We start from the raw sequence: 19,161 nt of genomic DNA, 5'->3' as shown, positions 1-19,161 counted from the left end.
TCTGTTTCATATTATTCAACTTGCTCAGCTCCAATATTCTTTCTGCACATGCAGAAAAACCACTTTTATCAAAAGTTGGTTCAGTTCAGCCAATTCTTGTTCCAGATGTTCAGATGGTAATTCCATCAGTTCAGTGATTTTATGCTCCTTAAAACTTTAACAGCAAACGTTTACAGTTTACACCTTAAACTTATTTCATTCATTTTCAAAAAGTCTATTAAAACTGTGTTTTGATACACAGTATAAGGATTTAATGCTCTATTTTAAATAGGCTTATGTCTCAAGTCCACTATCGAATTATTAATGAATCCAGCTTAAGAGTTTACTTATGTGTCAGTGTATGCATACACTTTCAAAGAAAACAAGATTTTTAAATATCATGCAGTCTAAAGTCCTGATTTCCCAAGATTAAAGGGGAGACTGATGTTTGCAAAACACTTGCTGAAAGATAGTGGTTAATCCTGACTCCTGATTTATCTTAAATATGAAAATGTCATTCCTTGGATGCCTAAGAGGGATTGAAAACTTCTTTTCAATGTTCCTTGCATGTGTTTTGTATATGAATTAAAGGCCTCATGTCTGAACTTCCTGACATTTTTGTTTGAATTTTAAGGTGGTTTATGTGCAAATATAGGAGCTCTGTTGTAGTTATACAAGAAGCCATCTGAGTAACGGGAGCTGGAGAGTCAGTTACTTGGAAACGATGAAATAGTTCTTTGCAGAACCCAGGATTAGAAGAAATATCCACAGATGTTAAGAAGAAATGACATAACTTTGATCACTCACATTTGAAACTGCCTTTAAGAACCTTTTAAAGATAAAATGTTTATTTTAGGAAGAAAAAACATGTTTATAGAAGATGGACATAGCTGCTCTCACTGAAACAGATCTTCAGCTCTTGGAGGTCTTCATGAAACCTGCAGTGCATGGCCCACTGTTACTCGAATTAAAGGAGATCTGTCTCTTTAACGACGTTCTCAGAAGTTTTTGGCACAAAGACAAAACTGCCACAACAGGACTGCTGATGCAGGATCCCAGCCCTCATGCCTCTGCATTAGCAAATTGCTCGTTAATGAGCTGATAGGGCTAGTAAAACCGTTTTGCACAGTGGCATTTAGCCAACGAGATATGACAGCTGAAGGTATTTTCCTGAAGCCAAGCTGCCAGGGGAGGTGTGCCTTCCATCTTCAGCAAGATTAGACTCAAGAGTATAATTAATCTCATCTGAGATGCACATTCACTCATCCCCCCTCACATTGTTTTGTTAGGCTCATCTGCTTTCTATGCCTTGCTTTTTCTTTTGCATGTTTAACCTTTCATCTTTCACAAGCCCTCTCACTTCTGCGACCTGTGTTGCATCCAGCCTGTCTGTCTTGTCCCTGTGAAGGAGCTGCCGTGGCAGCAGGATACCTAAAATGAACACAGAAGGTACAGATCAACAAGACAGTGACCCCACAGCCTGGCAGTACTGTGTGCTATGTGGTTTTGCCACTGTACATCCATCCCAGCCTTCTGCTCGCTTGGTCAGCACTGTTTTGACAGGCTAAATGGTGAACAAACATTAGTGCATTCCTATGAAATATCTATATTCTTATTTTCATATTAGTTTGCTTATTGTGGAATATTTAATTTCATGAAAATCCTAAATATTAATCTCTTCATCCCAAACACACTGCTGTTTCTCTCAAAATGTCAAAATCAAGACTTTGGGATGGAAGTTAAAACATTTAACCAGCTTTAACAGACACATTGTTGAATAAACGCAACCTGGAAAAGCATTTTGATATCTAGTTTTAAACTGTGTAATAACTTCAGTAATATATTCAGAAACTTTTGCAATGGGAAGAGGCAACTATTTCTCCTGTTAACCAGCAGATAACTGAAATTCAGTTCATCCTGCACACTTCCCGACAAGGATGCAGAAATGTGATTTGAATTTTTTCTCCATTGTTTGTCTCAGGAATGGTCCTCAAATTATTTGGTAAATAGGTAAATAATGTAAATGTTTTTAATTCTATAGGCTTAGTGCAGTTCCATTTATAAACTGTTCATATCAGCCATACTGACTCAGACTTGACTTACTGCTCACTTAAACAAAATCCCCTTGTCTTCTCTTATCTTTAACACAAGAAGACAGGGCTCACAAGTGATGTGAAGAATAAAGATCATTGTGATTTTTTTCTAACCTAAAAAATACCTATCTTCCATCAATGAAAGCTTTATTCTCCTCACTCCTAAGGTATAAAATCTCTCTCTAAAGAGAGAGATGGTGACCAAGCTTGATAGCAGACAAACTGATGGTCGCAATCTCCTTGTGCTTCTTTGAGCTGTTTTCCATGTTTCTCTCTTCTTCCTTTCAGAATAAAATAATCCCTGTTTTATGGTTTCCTGCCGCTTGACTTGGAGCACGGCAGCTACCACACTGACTGCTACAGTAAGACAGCTTGGCGACTGTCCTCCTCTGCCCCTAAGATTTTGCTTATCTCCTTCTGGGTCAGAGCAGAAGATTTTAGTAATTTCGAGTGATTACCATGGGTGGTGCTTGTCACCTGCAAGCAGCCCCTCCTACCCTGTGTGACTCAGCCCCGGAGCCTGGCCTTGTTTCCCACCTCAGTGAGTCACCAGCAAGAGGCATTCTCAGAGAAGTCGGTCCAGGAACAAACACGGTGCACATATTTCGGGCTCTTGGAAATGGGAAGCAAAACCAGCTCCTGCTCTAGTCTAGGCAGGATGCTGTCACCTTCCCCCACGGCCCTCCCGGTCCCAGCATTTAAGGAATGCCTGAACCCACATTGTATTCCTCTCCTGAGGACCAGTTCAAGCCTGAGCCTGAAGGCCAGCTGGCTGAGCTAGCTTTGACACTGACTCATTGTGTGATCTGGAGTAAGTCACTACAGTTATGTGTACAGTGTGCCGGGCAGAGATATCTGCTGTTCTGGAAGTGGGGCTGGCACTGTACCACGGCTGTGTTTGCCAGCTGTGCGGCAGGCAGCAGGACTGGACAGTGGGAATGCAGCTATTCAGCTACTCCATGCCATGCAGATGTGCTGCCTCGCTCAGGAGATTCTGTACAGTGTTACACCATGAACTGAGGTACGTCCCTCTTCACCCATTGCTTTCTTCACTGGCACTGTGGAGAGAGTAGTATCCTTGTGATAGGATGCAGTATTTGAGATTCTCTTAACAAAGGCACTTTATTCCAGCACTAGGGCTTTACGTGCTGGAGAGCCCTGCTGAAGGCTTTTGGGTGTGCCTATAAGCCTGGTTTTAGAACTGAAGAAAGGCTGCATTCTGTAGCACTGGCAGTTTTTCATTACAGTGCAATCTAGAAGCTGATGTCAAAATCAAATTGAACCAAGAGATACCTGAGAAACTGAGGAAAAATATTAAGGAAAAAAGAATCACACATTTCACCAGGGAATGGGAATGTGAAAGTCATTATGAAAGGAACAAAAAGGTGATAATGCTATGTCTGTATGCATGCAGTGCTAGGCAAACCAGAGCAATATGAGTTCAGAATTAGTGGGAAATAAAAAGTGGGAGTTATCCTAGTGATTGGGGCACAGATACTAGACGCTTAGGTATGACACTTGTCATCACCAGCCAGGCACAGATGAAGGGTCGTGGTGAGGTCAGATGTGATTGATAGTGTGAGGTGTAGAAGGAATGAATCTGGCTGCATCTAGGAGAAAGGTCTCCTTCAGATTAGGCAGATGCTACAAACTGTGTTTCTGGCAGGGCTGTTATGTCCTGCTGCATCCACCATGCCTGCTGTCCTCTGATAACATTGTACGGTACTTCACAGACATGGGTATTAGCCTTGCTGGCTGCAAGCCGTGTGTGTGTATTTCAGTGGAGATGTGCTTATTTGGTACATTCCACAGCAAGTCTACCAGTCAAAGTTAGTGCCAGTACCTGTACAAGAGTTACTGACTGCTCTGACACCACTAGGTTGTTGAACACTTTTTCCTGTGTCTGAAGGTAAACACTTTAATTACCCAAAGGGCTTCTCTAGCTCTTGATCAAGCAGTCATCTTTACTGACTATTCCAGAAAGCAGCTCATGAGTGCAAGTGTAAGAATTAACCAATCATACAGAAATCAAGAGAGTGCTGTGAAAATTTCATGTGCATGAATCTATTCCAGCCCAGTTAAGGTATACACATACTTGCAGCTAAACTAGTGAGTGGGAGACCTCCAGGCAGAGAAGAATGATGTTTCATAGGCCTGCAGATATTTAAAAACTTAAAACTTTTGAACTGTAATCTCTGCTTTCCTGCTTTTAACGACAGCAATCATTCAAAATAATGGGAAGACAAAGTCCATCTGAAACATCCACCCCTTTCAACAGCTATGCTACTGCCATTGAATGTGTACAGATTCCTCCAGCTGAGCCTGTTGCGATTCCTGCTCATGCCAGGATGTTTTCTCTCGCTGACATTTTACATAAGACATGCAGCATCTTCTCCTTAGTAATACTACCTCCTGTGATTTGCAGATACACACTGACACATCTCCGAGGTTCATCTCAGTGCTCAGGCTGGAAAAGTTCCTGCAGCTAATGACTTTTTCACCATCATGGGTGTGTGAAGTTTCATGGGAAACTTTCTTGCCCATTTGAGAAAGAACTTGAGTTTGCTTCTTCTTGGTTTTCAGAGGCTGATTGCACAAGGTTCCAGGCAAAATACACAAAACTGGTCATCTTAATAGGCTGGTGATGGCCACATCAAGCACCTTACCAAGGACAGTAAGGACAACACAAGTGTGAAATACCATCTTCTTTCCAGCATTTTCTGGGAGACTCGGTTTAATCCAGCCTTCTGGAAGGCTCTTCACAGGTGGATTTCACTACTAACCCCTAGATCACAGATTCACAAATAGAAAGGTGAAGTACTTTGCCTCCTCCTGCTGCAATGTCACCCCATACAGCAGCTGCAGGCTCTCAGGCCTGTAGGTAACCCCACCTCAGAGGATTAGGGACACCTAAAACAATCCCATGCATGTTGGTCTTTTCTTAAACAGTCTTCATTTTTCTGGAGGGTGTAAACTAGAATTTCTTCACTATTTCTTTCTAGAGAGAAACTTTCTTTGCTGTGAGAATGGTGAGGCAAGAGGCTGCCCAGAGAAGCTGTGGATGCTCCATCCCTGGCAGCATTCAAGGCCAGGTTGGATGTGGCTTTGAGCAACCTGGTCTGGTGGAAGGTGTCCCTGCCTGTGCCAGGGGGTTGGAACTGGATGAGCTTTAAGGTCCCTTCCAACCCAAACCATCCTGTGATTCTATGAAACTGCTCATTTGGAGAACTTCAGTCCTAAGCAGGTCTGTCCAGTCAATGCAGCACAGCCGAGGCAGCATCCCTCCTGTCAGTTCAGCAGTAGGTTCAGTCTGTGGGCCTTTTCTTACCATGTTTTCAAAAGATTGTACATGGGAAGACTCAGGGATAGGACAACCGAGGTCAGAAGTTGGATCATTCTGGGGGTACGATTTTGGGGGCATTTTGTACTTCAGCTGCTGTGGATTAAGGCGATCTTTCAGGCACTGAATTTCTCCTCTCCACCTCTCCTTTTTAGGAAGGGATTGGAGGGGAATTCAAACATAGGGAGGAAAGTTACATTATTGATTTGACAGCTAGGAATTGCTTGTGCAGTGCTTTGTTCCAGGACTGAACATAGCATCGTACCAAAGCTCAAGGTTTTGGCTAAAACAGCTCTATTGAGCATTTAACAGTTGGATACTTGAGGTAGGTGATAGCCAGAACACCTTTGACAGCATAGCTACAATAGATGGGCAGAAGAGCAACCATTTCCAAGGTATATGCAGCTTCTAACAGTAAAACTATGCTTTTGCTGAGAGAGTGAATTCCAGCTTCGCGAAGCAAAATAAGCTACCAGGACAAAACCATCATTTTCTCTGCTTATACCTCCAACTGCAAAAGGTGCTTTTGCTGGCACAGCTCTGCCTTCAAAGGATCTTATCTCATCACAGCTCTGGCTGACACAACTGTGCCAGGAGGCTCTGTAGCAGAGACCTGACATGAAAACACCCTGGCTTAGCTTGGGGGTCAACACCTGGCTGGGAATAAAGAGAACGACTCACAGAACCCACTTTTGGAGCTGTCCAGAAATGAAAGCTGTGCGCAGCCTGAGTGTGAAATCATTGACCTTTGGGAAGGAGAACCCTTGGATCTTTCAGCTGCTGGATTTTGGGGAGTAGGTTTGGTCTAAAGGAAAACTTTTGGGGCCCAACAAGGTGCTAAATCTAAAAAAAAAATATAACGAAAACTGGCTGCAATGTACATGGATATTTCTTTATTTCAAAGCCCTGCCTGTGAGCTAGCACTGATACTGAGTCAGGGGGCTAATGACCATCGTGCTGCTCAAACCAAGAGGACTTCCAGAGGAAGAAGAAATCTGGATCACAAGAAGTCATTAACACTCCCAATGAACTCGGGTGAGTCACTTAAACTGTATAAGAAGAGATAGTAATGCTGCTGAGAATATAGTAAGGATAACTGCATTAAAAACTGCTTTGTGTATCACTCAGCAATGAGGCATAGGCAAAACCCCAGAACAGATGCACAGCAGATTTAATAAGAGTGCTCTTCATTGTTGGTTTGCAAGGGGCTTTCTCTGAGAGTCACTGCCAGCGGAAGGCATGGTCCTGCTTGTGCTTCCACACTGGACACCCAATTCCTGCTAGTGATCCTGGAGGCTTGGAGTGCCTGCCTACCCCACAGATGCAGCTGAAAGCTAACTGCACTGCAACACCGCATCCCTAGTTGTACCATGCTGTGAATGTGCTGAAGACTCAAAGTGTCACCTAAGAAGATCATGTAAAAGAGTGTACACTGTGCCTTCAAAATGCCTGACAGCTCTTGAAATACCAGGCTTAATGCCATTTATTGATCTGTAACCACGGAGACAGGACGTGCTCCCATTGCAAAGTGAGGGGAAAGCTCTTTCCCTTTCCTCCTCAAGCAGTGAAGAATGTTGAAAATACACTTACTTGTCATCATAACCTCCTGCGGCCTTCACAGGAGAGACGAGTGAAATAATTGACTTCTCCAGGGCTCCTGCGTTTTCACAGAGGTGGAGAAAATCAACCTTTCCTTGCAAACCAGCCTGGAGCAAAAATGGCTAAGCTATTTTGGGAGATGAGAGATAAGCAAGCCAGAAAGCCTTATCAGAGACTTGTCTTAACTTGCAAAGGTATCTTCTTTGATGAAAGAATTCAAACAGTTGTTTGAAACACTCTGTCAGTTCAGATTTGTTTTCAGAGAGATCTCAGTCACATCACACGCCATCCTGACAAATGAAGTCCTCCTGCATTATGTTCTTTAATAAGAATCATCACTTAAAACCACAGAATGGTTTGGGTTGGAAAGGACCTTAAAGACCACCTAGTTCCAACCCCCTGCCATGGGCAGGGACACTTTCTATTAGACCAGGTTGCTCCAAGCCCCATTCAACCTGGCCAGAAACACTACCAGGGATGAGGCAGCCACAGCTCCTCTGGGCAGTCTGTACCAGCGCCTCAGCACTCTCATAGTGAAGAATTTCTTCCTAATGCCTAATCTAAATCTCCCTTCTGTCAGCTTAAAGCCACTCTCCCTTGTCCTATCACTACATGCCCTTGTAAAGAGTCCCTCTCCAGATTTCTTGTATCCTCCTTTAGGCACTAGGAGGCTGCTCTAAGACCTCCCTGGAGCCTTCTCCAGGCTGACCAAGTCCAACTCTCTCACTCTGTGTCCATAGGAGAGGTGCTCCAGCCCTCTGATCATCTTTGTGGCCTCCTCTGGACTCCCTCCAACAGCTCCATGTCTCTCATGTGCTGGGGGCTGGATGCAGTACTCCAGGTGAGGTCTCACAAGAGCAGAGTAGAAGGGGAGAATCCCTCAGCCTGGTCTTGCTCCTTTTGCTGCAGCCCAGGACATGGTTGTCTTTCTGGGCTGCAAGCGCACACTGTCAGGTCACGTTGAGTTGTGCCACGTTAATTTTTTGAATTAAAAATCGATTACAGTGTAAGTGAAGGAATCAATGGAACAGTCAATTCAGAATGCAAAGGCTGAGAAATACTGGACCTCAGTGGAGATCTGTATTTGTCCCCAGTCTTTGTTACTGGGCAAGTCCAACTGCAGCCATTCCAGGAGGGACACAGCACTGGGTGCGGGAGCCCTGGGATTCAGCCTGGTGCTAGCACTTGGACATTGGCTGACCACAAACTGGCAGCACACACTGGAGAATCTATGGAGATTTGAGGAAAATGGGCAAAAAGACCAACTGTAGGATCTGACGCTACCACATCAAAACCAGTTAGCCACTGAAGTTCTGAAGGAGAAGCACTAGTACCAGAAGACACTAAAGAAAACCAGGTCTTTTAATTGGACGGATGCATGCATTTCTTTTCTTGTAGTTTAAAACTTGGTCCCCGTTTAACTGCAACTGTGGCCAATGCAACAGGCCGGTAACTTGCTAGAAAAAAGGCAAATTTTGAATTGATTCGTCCCCTTTGCAAACTGCTTAAACAGCGAACGGTACCTTCCCTGTTCTGTTGAGATTCCAGAGTGTTTGCGTCCAACATGCTTTTGAATGGAAACTTCCACTTTTTTAGAAGCTATGGTCAGAAACGAACTACAACCAAATCATTTTTTCCACACGCAAAAACATTACATGACGAGTTTTGTCTAACTCAGCCTTTGGAGAGAGGATGGGAGGAAGAGCTCTGAAATACAAAAGTTTTGGGTCGACTTAAAACAAAATGAAGTTAGTCGCCTGGACCTGGCTGCCAAGCCGAGCCCCCAAGTCCGCTAGTTGTACGGCTCCGCTCCCGAATGCACCGGGCGAGGAGACGGGCAGCTCAGCCCCTGCGCCGAGCCCTCCCTCCGGCGGCGCCGAGTGACTGCTGTCGGCCCCAATCAGAGCTCCGGCCCGGCCCGGGGCTGCCGCCCGCCCCGTCGGGAAAGCCCGGCCCCGGGGCGGGGATCCAGGCTGGCGCCCAGAGCTGCCCGACCCGGCCCGGCCCCGGGTCCGCTGGGTCCCGGCCGGCGTGTGCGAGGCGGGGCTGCGGGCGGTCCGGGGCGGGGCGCGGACGGGCGGGCGGGACCGGCCGGGACGGGGCGGGCGGCGGAGTGGCGCGGCGCGGTGCGGCCGGCGGTGGGGGCTACAGGGAACCGGCAGAGGCGGAGGCGCTGGCGCCCCGGGAGGGCCCGCCGGAGTTCGGGCGCAGGTAAGGGGCGCGCCGAGGAGCTGCCGGGGCCGGCCCCGCGGTCCGAAATCGCACCGCTTGCAGCAGTTCTGTGTCCCGGCGGGCCGTGCCCCTCCCCGCGAGTGTCTTGCGCGCACCGACGGCTCCCGCCGCGCCGTCGGGGCCGCAGTGGGGCTGGCTTTTCCCCACCGCCATGGGCCTGGGCCGCTTGCCCCGCCGGGGGACAGCGGGTGTGCCCCGGAGAACGGGCACCCGGAGGGGCGCACGCCGCGTGTCCGCCGGAGCGGGCAGCTTTCGGGGTGCGGCGAGGGGCTTCGCCGCCAGCCTTCCTCCCCCTGCCCAAACCCTTGTCTTTCTTCAGGCTGCGGTTAGGTATTCCCGTGCTGCTTGTGCTGCATCCTGGCTGGAAGGGGGAAGGAGAGCGGTTTCAGAGGGAGGGTGGGTAATGGGCTCCTGAACTCCTGTAGTTTACGTACGTGCTTTAAGGAACTTTTGGGAAGCGGTGGGCTGCGGTTTAATCTTTTAAGGTTTTAGCGGGACACTTGAGCCGCAAGCACTTAGGAACTTCAGTTGAGTTTTATCTGGAACTACCAAACGTGTTTTGATTTAAGGCCTGGGGTTCTTACATCCTGTAATTATTTCTCCTAAGTCTGTTTCTTTTAGGTCTGTGACTTCTAAAAGCTGGAATAGCGCTGCTAGCTCACATGCTGGCTGTAGCAGTAAAACAGTGCTTTACACCTATGTAGTTACGTCTGCGGGGGGGAAACTAAGCTCCGGCATCGGTATTAAACGCTTGGCTGTGGTACAACGACGTGTATGCTCTCTCGTGGAAGTGCAGCACTACTGATTTCGTTCAAAAACACAGATGGAGTGTTTAGGACTTGGGCTTGGCTGTGTCTGAGCCTTCAGAGACAGTGCTGGCTCTTCATTTGGCCCGAGTGCAGATACTACCAACAGCACAGTGTATAGCTGTGGTACGTAGCGCAATGGCAGCGTGATTGAGCAATACGAGTGTCTCTACATTCCAAAAAGTAAACAGCAAAAATGGGTCACAGAGTGAGAATATTCTCCGTGCTTACACGATCGAATAACTGAGAGGAAGATGTTTCAGTGTGCCAACTCCAGATTTATTGCTTCTATTAAAGGTAGCAGCTATAGCTTGAGGATTTACATTTGTGAAGGATAAAAGGGACTCGTGATTATAATAAAACCACGAGTAAGGGTTTCAGTAAAACCAGGGTGCTCAGTGAAGCAGCATGGCACGTTGGTTTGAGAGGCATCAGGGAAACCAGGAAAACTGAAATCTGCTTAAACTCTGTTCCCAATGCAGCAAGGATGCTGGCTTTCTAACTTCTTCACATCAGTAAGGAATTAAGGTTGAAATGCTCTCTAGTTGGCTTAATACCTGTCCCATGGGAGTTTTGACAGTAGGATTCAGCACAGTTTCTTGAAAAGCTGTATCAAATAGATCAGCTCCTAGAAGCAGAGGGAAGTGTTTGGTTTGTGCGTGAGTATGGCTGTCGGTGGCGTGCAGTGCTGCTCGTAAATTAAGGGCAGTGTTTGTGCAAGGAGCATGAAGTTGATGTTTCTCTCCTCCCTGAAGGCAGTGAGAGCTTCACCTGTTTGCTGGGCTGTGGAATGGGGCCCTTAGCAGGGAGTTCTCTCTTCAGCAGCATTGCTCCTGCTTTGAGGCATGGCACCTTTCAGCAAGGTGCTGTTAGGTATTAAGCAGCCACTCTGACCCTCTTAAATGAGATAAGGGCAAGAGCCTGAGCCCATACATATGGGTCCAGATTCAAGTGCTTCCTTGGCTTCAGTGAGTTTTGCCCTGGATTTTCATCCATTTGCCAGGTCAGTTCTGCTGAGGAATGTTTAAGTTGATGTGTCCTGTGAACATGTGTCTGCAGCAGATCCACGCTCTGGAAAATCTGGTGAGTAACATGTCTGCTTCTCCCTGGAACACAGGGTGGAGTGCCCTGAAATCAGGGATGTCACATGGGGCAGAAAGCTGTGGTGAATCTCATCTTTTTTCGTCCCAATTTAGAATCAAGTCCAGTTTCCATTTTGGGTTGCACTGTGCAGGGTAAAACACACTGCAGGAGGGAATGGGGTCCTGATGTAAACGTTTGTGGCAGTATATGGAGAGACTTCAACTTGTAACCCGTGTCAACATAAGGATAATTGTTAACATTCCTGAAATTACAGCCATTCCCAAGGGACTGAGGTTCCCAGGTGGTGCTGCTGGCCTGTCTGGTCCCATTGCTCACTGGTGATGAGGAGGACAAAGTCTGGTCCCGGCTCACTGGTCAGGTCTGGATGGCCTGAGGACAGGCAGGCAGTGCTGCGTGGTATGAGGTGTGCAGTACGGTGTCCTTCAGGAAGGAGGTTTTGTGTCTCGTGAGTCCATCCAAATGGGGTTTCTGTGATGTTTCAGTCTTTCACTGCTTCAAGGAGCAGTTTCAATGGAGTGAAAATCCTTCCCCTGGAGAGGTTTAAAACCAAAGAAGGTTTAGTCACTTTCTTAACAGTGGTGTGATTGCATCAAAATACACCTTTGGCTTACACTCAGGACAAGATGGTGTTGCTGTAAACTCATTTGAATGACTAATTTCCTTTGTTGTGCTTTGCATTATGTGTTTTCTGTGAAGGTGGGGGGAGTGCAGAGAGGTGGCCAGATCACAAGTCTGGTTCAGGTAGTCCAAACATGCTTCCCTGACTCCCAGAGGAGTGCAAGCAATAAATGCCTGTGACTTGATAGTCCACTGGTTTGTGGAAAGTAAGAGCCCAAATACTAGGCAGGATTTAGGGACGTATTGGAGTATCCTGGAAATTCCTGTGGTGTTAAAGGGGGTCTGTAAAGCGCCCCCCCCTCCCCCCCCAGCTGAATTTGCATACTGGTAACCTGTGTCTCTGCTTGTAAATGGTGATGTGCAAGTTAGGTTGGTATACCTGGGACGGCTTCTTCTCATGCTGTTGTTATTTTCAGGCTTCAAAGCAGAACTCAAGTTATGTTGCTTCCTTAAAGCTCCACAATTATGATCTGATCTATTTCTGTCTGGCCAAGCCACATCTGTGAATTTATTAATGTAAGGAACAGATTTGTGGAAGGGTCAGGTGTATTTATTTTGTTGTGTTCACTCCTGTTTGTGTGGAGCTTGTGCATACAGCTGTGCATTAAGGATACATAAAAACACTTAATACCTTCATACATAAAACCACTGAGTGCTTTCCTGTATTTAGGCTGAATAATGCCTCCTCCCCCCATTTGTAATTGTGATGTCCCATTGGTCATCCCATTAGTGGCTTTTCCCTTGGATCCAGCTCAGGAGAGGTAAACTACATTGCCTTGCCTTCTGTTTACTGCTGGTGTTTATATCGAGCCATTTATTTAGCATTTATTTAGCATCTAGTATAAATTCCTTCCTTGTCTTGCCATACTGGATATGTTTGCGTGTCCAGAGCCTAACTAGTGTATTGCGGTGTCTCCTTAGCAGATGTGCTGTGCCCAGGTTTCTCCCTTTGTCAGTCTTTGCATTTGTACTGATTTCTTTTCAGTTTGAGTAGGAATAGGGCCTCAGCCTTCCCCATGTCTTGGCTGGAAAATCTTAGTGATGGAAAGTTGACTGCTAAATAGGTGATGTGTGAATGGAGAAAAGGTGGCCATTTAATGGCAGCTTTAGCAATCAGTAAAGTTTACTATTCAAGTAGCTCTTTGAAGATCACAGGTTTACAAGCATTAATCTTTGTGTGATTATTCCTAAGAGATTAGATCCCTTGTCCAACATTGGGAAAAGTCAGCATCCAATCCAGGGTTAAAGCTTGTTTCTTCTTTTGGAGGACAGTATTTGTCTCGCCATGGGGTTGTTACCATAGGATGGTTTGGGTTGGAAGGGACCTTAAAGATCCTCCAGTTCCAGCCCCCCTGACACGGGCAGGGACACCTTCCACTAGACCAGGTTGCTCAAAGCCCCATCCAACCTGGCCTTGAACACTGCCAGGGATGGGGCAGCCACAGCTTCTCTGGGCAGCCTGTGCCAGGGCCTCAGAACCCTCACAGGGAAGAATTTTTTCTTAATGTCCAATCTAAATCTCCCCTCTGTCAGCTTAAAGCCATTATCTGCAGTTGTTGCATGTTTCCAACTTCAGGTAACAGATGGTCATGCTAAGACACAGGTAATGTGTCTTGGTGGGTTTCTGGTGGGATCTTTGCTTTGGATTTCTCCTTGCTGGGAGCACCCTAGCAGGGCTGCTCAGCTGTGAACGCACCTTGAGATGCAGGAAATCATGCATCCATGTCCCCCTCCCCCCCTTTTTTCCCAAATTGACTCGTGTGTTGGGTCAGCTCAGGTTGAGGATAGTGGCCTTTTGTTATTTTTCAAGTAGTATTTGCTGGCAAGATGGTACTTCATTTCTGCTTCAAGGTTGGAATTTTCCGTTAATGATTAAGTCATCACACTGGATTTGCAGTTGCTTGCCCATGATGTGTATTGCTCTTGCTATGGGCATTTATGATTTCCTGATATCCTTTAGCTTCCAGAGCACTTTGTTCCTCTGTGGCTTCTGCTGTACGTGAGGGAAGTGTGGTGGGATGAAAGTCTGTCCTTTTTCCAATGGCTCTTCTCATGTTTCTCTCTATAGGCCAAGATAAACCAATTATGTAAAGAGTGGATTTCTTTCTTCAGTGGAAATATATTTAGATACAGGTCTTGCAGCCAGTTGCAGCTAAAGCCTTGCTTCTCCTCACCCCTGCTTGGGCCATCTTCTTCATTAATGGGGGGAGGCAGGTGGAGAACTTGGGAGGGATTTCGGTTGTACAGTGCGGTCTTGCAAACCTGACATACCCCTGGGTGAGGGTCCTGTGGTCTGTTTCTGTTGAGTGCTTGATCCCTCCAGGCTGACAGAGCTAATGCTTCGTCAGAGCGCTCTTCATGAGGTGCTGCCTGCGGGGAATGCTGTTAAATCTCGCCCTCATGCCTTGCGTCTTCTGTCTTCTGCATGTCATCTCAGGACTGTGAGGAATGGCTCCTGGTGAAGACCAGAATCGTTCTCCTTTCTTTTTGGAAGCATGGTGCAAGTCTGAATCTTGCTAAAACCACCAGAGAATGCAAAAGTCTGATTTCTCTGTATTCTCTGTCTGTGTTAAGGTAAGGATGTTCGCTTTCCTGTTTTCTATTCCATGTCATTAAGCAGTGCAGGTTGTGTCAGAGAATCAGGACCAGAGGCCTTTTAAGTAGTTTCTGGCTTGTGGTGTTTGAGGTAAGATAAAAATAGCAAAAAGTGTGACTTTAAGCAGCCATTTGCATACATCTTGATGGTAATCGCACTTCCAGTAGGCAGTGTTGTAACTCTTGGATGTAGCTCTTGCGTGAATAAGATTCCATCAAATGCCACCAGTGAACAAAAGGCTCCAAGATCAAGTACACTGATCCAAAAGTGGATTTGTATTTGCATCTTTCTTTGTAGGCTTTTTCCTAAATGTTACTGGAAAACTTAAGGCTGAGACTTGAGCCGGCTGTTGCAGCATCTGAACTCTAAACTGGAGAATCTTTGTGCTGTCAAAGACAGCTGTCTTAATTATGTCTTGGACCAGAAAAATCTGATAACCACTAGTGTGAATCAGCACGTTTTAAGTCAAAGAATTCTCATGGCTCCATATGTGGCCGATTTGGGAGAATAACTTTATTTTCTTGTTCTGTAACAGATATGTCAAAATAAAAGGAAATTATAATGGTTTGCTCTTGCATGCCTTTTCTCGGACTAATCAATTCTAAACAAAAATCAAGGGAAAAGGTACAGGGTATGTTTTATATATGAATGTAGGATATAACCCAAATAGTTCATGGACACTGCAGTGGTGGTGAAGGGAGATACAATGTAAGCAGTTTTTAGTTGGTAACAGAAAAATAGCTGTAATACCGCAAAAACACACTGCCAAACAAACAACGCCCCAACCTCCTCTTTTTCAGCTCTTTCCCCTGGAGTGATCTTTTATAAGTGATAGAAACAAGAACAAGCATGTGATTACCAAACCAGCACCAGGATCTGTTTTTGGGGATGAGGAAGGGTGGTACTGTTCACTGATGCTGTGGCAGCACAGCAATGTGCTCTGTCAGCAGGCAGGGTCATGGGAGACTGGTTCTCACCCAGCTTCGTGGTTGGGTGTTCACAGGCTGAGGGGTTCAGCCTAGCGCAGCATGAGTCCTGAGGATTTCACACTAAGTTCTAAAATTCAGAAGGAAGGTCACTAATAATGGCAATGGCATTCCTTGCTGTAAAAGTGAGTGACTTGGAGGCTGTTCTGTTGGCCTTTGCCATTTGACATAGAATTCGGCAGAAATGGTTTCTCTGTCTGAAGGGGTAAGGTGTGGTTAAGGTTTATGGTCACATTTGTGCTTAAAGGAGTGACCAAGGCATGTATTGCAGACTGTGTGCTGTTCCCATTAGTTTTTGTGGCCTGTGCCTTACTGCTGGTTACCTGCTGTCCCAGGCACCTTGCAGGTAGAGGGCATGAGGAGTGTGGTTGCCACATGCACAGGACTCCATTGGAAGTGCTTGCAGTACACTGGATGCTTTGAAGACGTGCTGTGTTTGCCAAGTGTGCTTGGACTGCCTGTGGTGTGCTGCTGAGTGTCTTTCCACAGCAGAGGTCTTAATCAGAGTGAAAGTTAATTTCTGATTACTTCCAGAGTTCGGGGACCTTGTAGTCCATTCAAAGGATGGAGAATAATTCAGAAAGTCTAGGTAGGTGTTTTGTTGAAGTCCTGACTTGGTATTTTCTCCATGAAGTATGTGTACTCACTGCCTGTAACAATGTACGAAGTTTAGACAGAAACACAGCCCTTGCGAAACCTTGGAAACCTGTAAGTGTTGTCGAAGGAAATTGGCTCTTTAAACTAGCCCAGGTCACAGGGAGTGTACGGGATGTAGAGAAGAGCACACCAGCCCTTTGGAGGTTGGGATGCATGTTTCTGGATGTCATGAGATTGGCATGTGAGGGTGTCTGTAGGATCAAATTAAGGTTCGGCAGAGTGTTATGCTGATAATTGAAGTCTGCCTTGAAGAGCAGGTGAGGAAAAATATCTTCAAAATGTGCTGTGTTTCTGAAAACAGCGGCTGTAGTACAGTGGTCTGGGTTCTGTGCAGCTCAGCAAGGACACAGCTGGTGTGGGTTTGTAAAAATCACTCTTGCCATATGGAAACTGCCAGAATCTGTTTTCTCTTAGGCTTGGATCAGGTAGTCTACTCATATGGAAGAAGTCCTGTGGAGATAAGATGCTGGCAAGGAGAGGGACTGTATAGCCTGTTGGGACCTCCTTCTCTTGAGTGCAGATGGGTATCCATAGATGTCAGCTGTGTGATTGTGTTGTTTTGACTTGACTTGGGAGCTTTTCTTGTGCAGTCTAAGTGTCTCCTTTAGCACCCTGGCTTAGGTTTATAAACCTGTGCTGAAATGTAGCACGGGTCCATCCTTGTTGATCCCACAGGGGCACTGGGAGCAAGCCAGGTGGGGAGTGTGCTGCTTCCAAAAGCCACTGTGTGCAGGATACAGGAGGAGGCGAAGGCTGGGGTGTGGATGAGTCTGCTCAAGCAGGGAGTGTTCCTGGTGCTGGGAACTGCATTGATTTCCCTATCCAAAACACATGTTACCGTGGGAGGTGGTGGTCTGATGGCTGCACTCCTTGTGCTGCTCAGCTGAGGGCTTTATGTTCTCTCTGCTGCACTGGCAGCATCTCTCACAGATAGCTCTGCACCACAGCTGACAAGTCCTTTATGTACCCTACCTTCTGGGGGCCTTTGTGCTGCAAGGCGGGGAACCTTCACATTGCAGCTGGAGGCTGAAGTAGCTATCCTTAGTGGTTTCTTTCAAGGTCCAAGTTCAAATGGCTGTTCTTCTGAAGCATAATGTGTATTACAGACAATTTCAGCAGGTTAGTGGCTTCTGCAGAGGGAGGAGTATAAGGACATGTTGGAGCAGCCAAGGCACACTTAAGTGTTCCCAGTTCCTGCCCACAGCTGTGCGCACAGAGAAGTTCTTCAAGAGGTGGTGGGTGTGTTGAGCGACTAATCTCCAGGAAAAGCATAGGGTAGCTAGATGTCTCCTGGTGGGTTCAGGTGCTAGCTGCTTTGTAGCTGTCTGGCTTCTAAAGCAGGATTAAGCAATAAAGACTATTTCTTTACTCTTCATTTAAGTCTCTGGGAAGTTGGTTTTGGATCAGAACAGACCTGAAACAGCTTGTCAGTTGGATCACAGAGCCATCAGCATTTTTTTTCCCTCCTTCCATTTAACTGAAGCTCTTAACTTGTGACAGCACTTCTGATTTGTTATATTTGTAAAGGAAGCATCAGGGCAAGGTTCAGAAATGCATGTTTATGTTTCTTGGCTTAGCTTAATTTACCTCTAAGAACTTGTTTTTCTTATTTCCCTGTAGAAGAATGTCTTGTCTTAGGCTGGGATTTTTTTCTGTATTTTGTGGGGTTGGTTTGTTTGGTTTTCTGTTTTGCTGATTTATTTCTTTCTCCTCCTCCAAAAAGAGCATAGAGTGGCTTACCTTGGTCTACACCTTCCCATGGATATGAAACATGTAATTACCAGATCCTAACCAGAAAACATCCTGTTGGAGATTACCTCACTTATCCTGAAACTGGTATTGGACCTCCTTGCAGTGCTGGGCAGGACCACCACAACTTCTGATGGTGCTGGACAGAAGGTACCCTTGGGAAGTGCAGCAGTACTAGGAATTTGGACACTGGGTGGGGGAGTGTGCATCTCTTCTTGATGCCCTTGTTTTGGAAGGCTGTTTTGGTGCAGGATTCCAGGGAGGTGTGTGCAGTGTGGCTCTGCTCTCTGAGCAAGCAGGAGCACTGATGGTGGGTTGCGGTGTGGATGGGTGCCGTTCCACTCTGGTACCCCAGGAAGGGTCATGTAGCCATCTGCTAGCAGTGGCTGAGGCTGGGCTGTACTCCATGGCATGGGGATGCCACAGTCTTGCAGCATGCCTCTGGCACCAGGTGGGGTGTGCAACCAGATTCATGTGTTGTGAAACTGGGATGCTGCTGATGGTGTTGGGGTGGTATCTGAGAGCAATTGGCTGTGGGATGGACGAGCCCTGGGCTAGCCCCATGGCTGGCTTGCTTCACTTCCTGTGCAGCACTGCACTGGTGGGCACCAGGGCTGGGTGGCCTCACTGGTTGCCAGTTAGTAGTGCCAGCTGCAGAAGTATGTGGCAAAGCTGTGACCAGGACATTGTGAGCATAGGCTGATCTGACTGTCACTGAGGGTGGTGAAAGTGTCTGTGCTGTCTAGACCAAGTGCTTCCACCCACAGCAGCTGGTGGCACCCATATGCCCCGAAGGCAATAATGACACTCCTCACACCTCTTTTTGCGAGCTTAAAGGATGATTAATCCTTCCCCCTTTTCAAGCCTTCACAGGAATTAACAAAGCAGTATTGATGATGTTGTTGCATAGAAGGAGGGTTATATGAAAGGAGCAATAACAGGTCTGTGGTAGGTGCAAATGCTCCAGCAGTATATTGCTTGCTTTCCCTTCATTTGCAGTGTTGCTTAAGTGCGTCATTTTGGTCTTGAGACTTTAATTGTAGCGTGGAGATGAGAAGATTGACGTTTGTTTTCAGGGTGGTGCTGGTAAACTTCCTGCAGCTTGGTGTTAGAGATAATTCTGCAGGTTCTGCCTCCATTGTTGTGACTGGGTCTAAGGTGAATTCAAGAAAAATGTTTTGGTTGAACAGGCCTTCCTTTGTGTTTTATCCAAAGGGAAAAATCTGTTAGGAGCCTGATCTGTTGTTCTCATTACTAAGGGAGTTTCTGAATGGGACCTAAATCCATAATTATTTGCAGTCCTTATCTGTGCAACACAGTGTTTTCCAGGTCGGTATCTCTGGTCTCAGACTTGCCTATTGCAATGTGCAGTCTTAAATCCTCATATGCCAAAATGTTTGAT

The 19,161-nt window shown here is 46.4% G+C and overlaps 1 protein-coding gene across 15 annotated transcripts in view; it reads left to right on the top strand.

Moving 5' to 3' along the window:
- The first annotated feature begins 9,156 nt into the window (after positions 1 to 9,156).
- The window catches only part of PPFIBP1 (PPFIA binding protein 1), a 113,112-nt gene continuing 103,107 nt past the window's right edge, over positions 9,157 to 19,161 (top strand). For 10 of the 15 annotated variants that reach the window (XM_061359624.1, XM_061359618.1, XM_061359610.1 and 7 more), the window contains exon 1: positions 9,157 to 9,222. The gene's annotated coding sequence lies outside the window, so the exon portion shown is untranslated. Of the gene's footprint in view, positions 9,223 to 15,899; positions 15,947 to 17,709; positions 17,910 to 19,161 lie in introns of those variants that run through there. The other 5 variants (XM_061359642.1, XM_061359536.1, XM_061359651.1 and 2 more) reach the window with 3 other exon arrangements.

The sequence above is a fragment of the Neopsephotus bourkii genome, unplaced genomic scaffold (assembly GCF_033783945.1).
Source record: "Neopsephotus bourkii isolate Nb327-2 ecotype Australia unplaced genomic scaffold, CSIRO-AGI_Nbou_v1 NB_107, whole genome shotgun sequence".
Taxonomy (NCBI): Eukaryota; Metazoa; Chordata; class Aves; order Psittaciformes; family Psittacidae; genus Neopsephotus; species Neopsephotus bourkii.
Note: the sequence above shows the minus strand (reverse complement) of the source record. Positions and strands in the feature narration are given on the sequence as shown.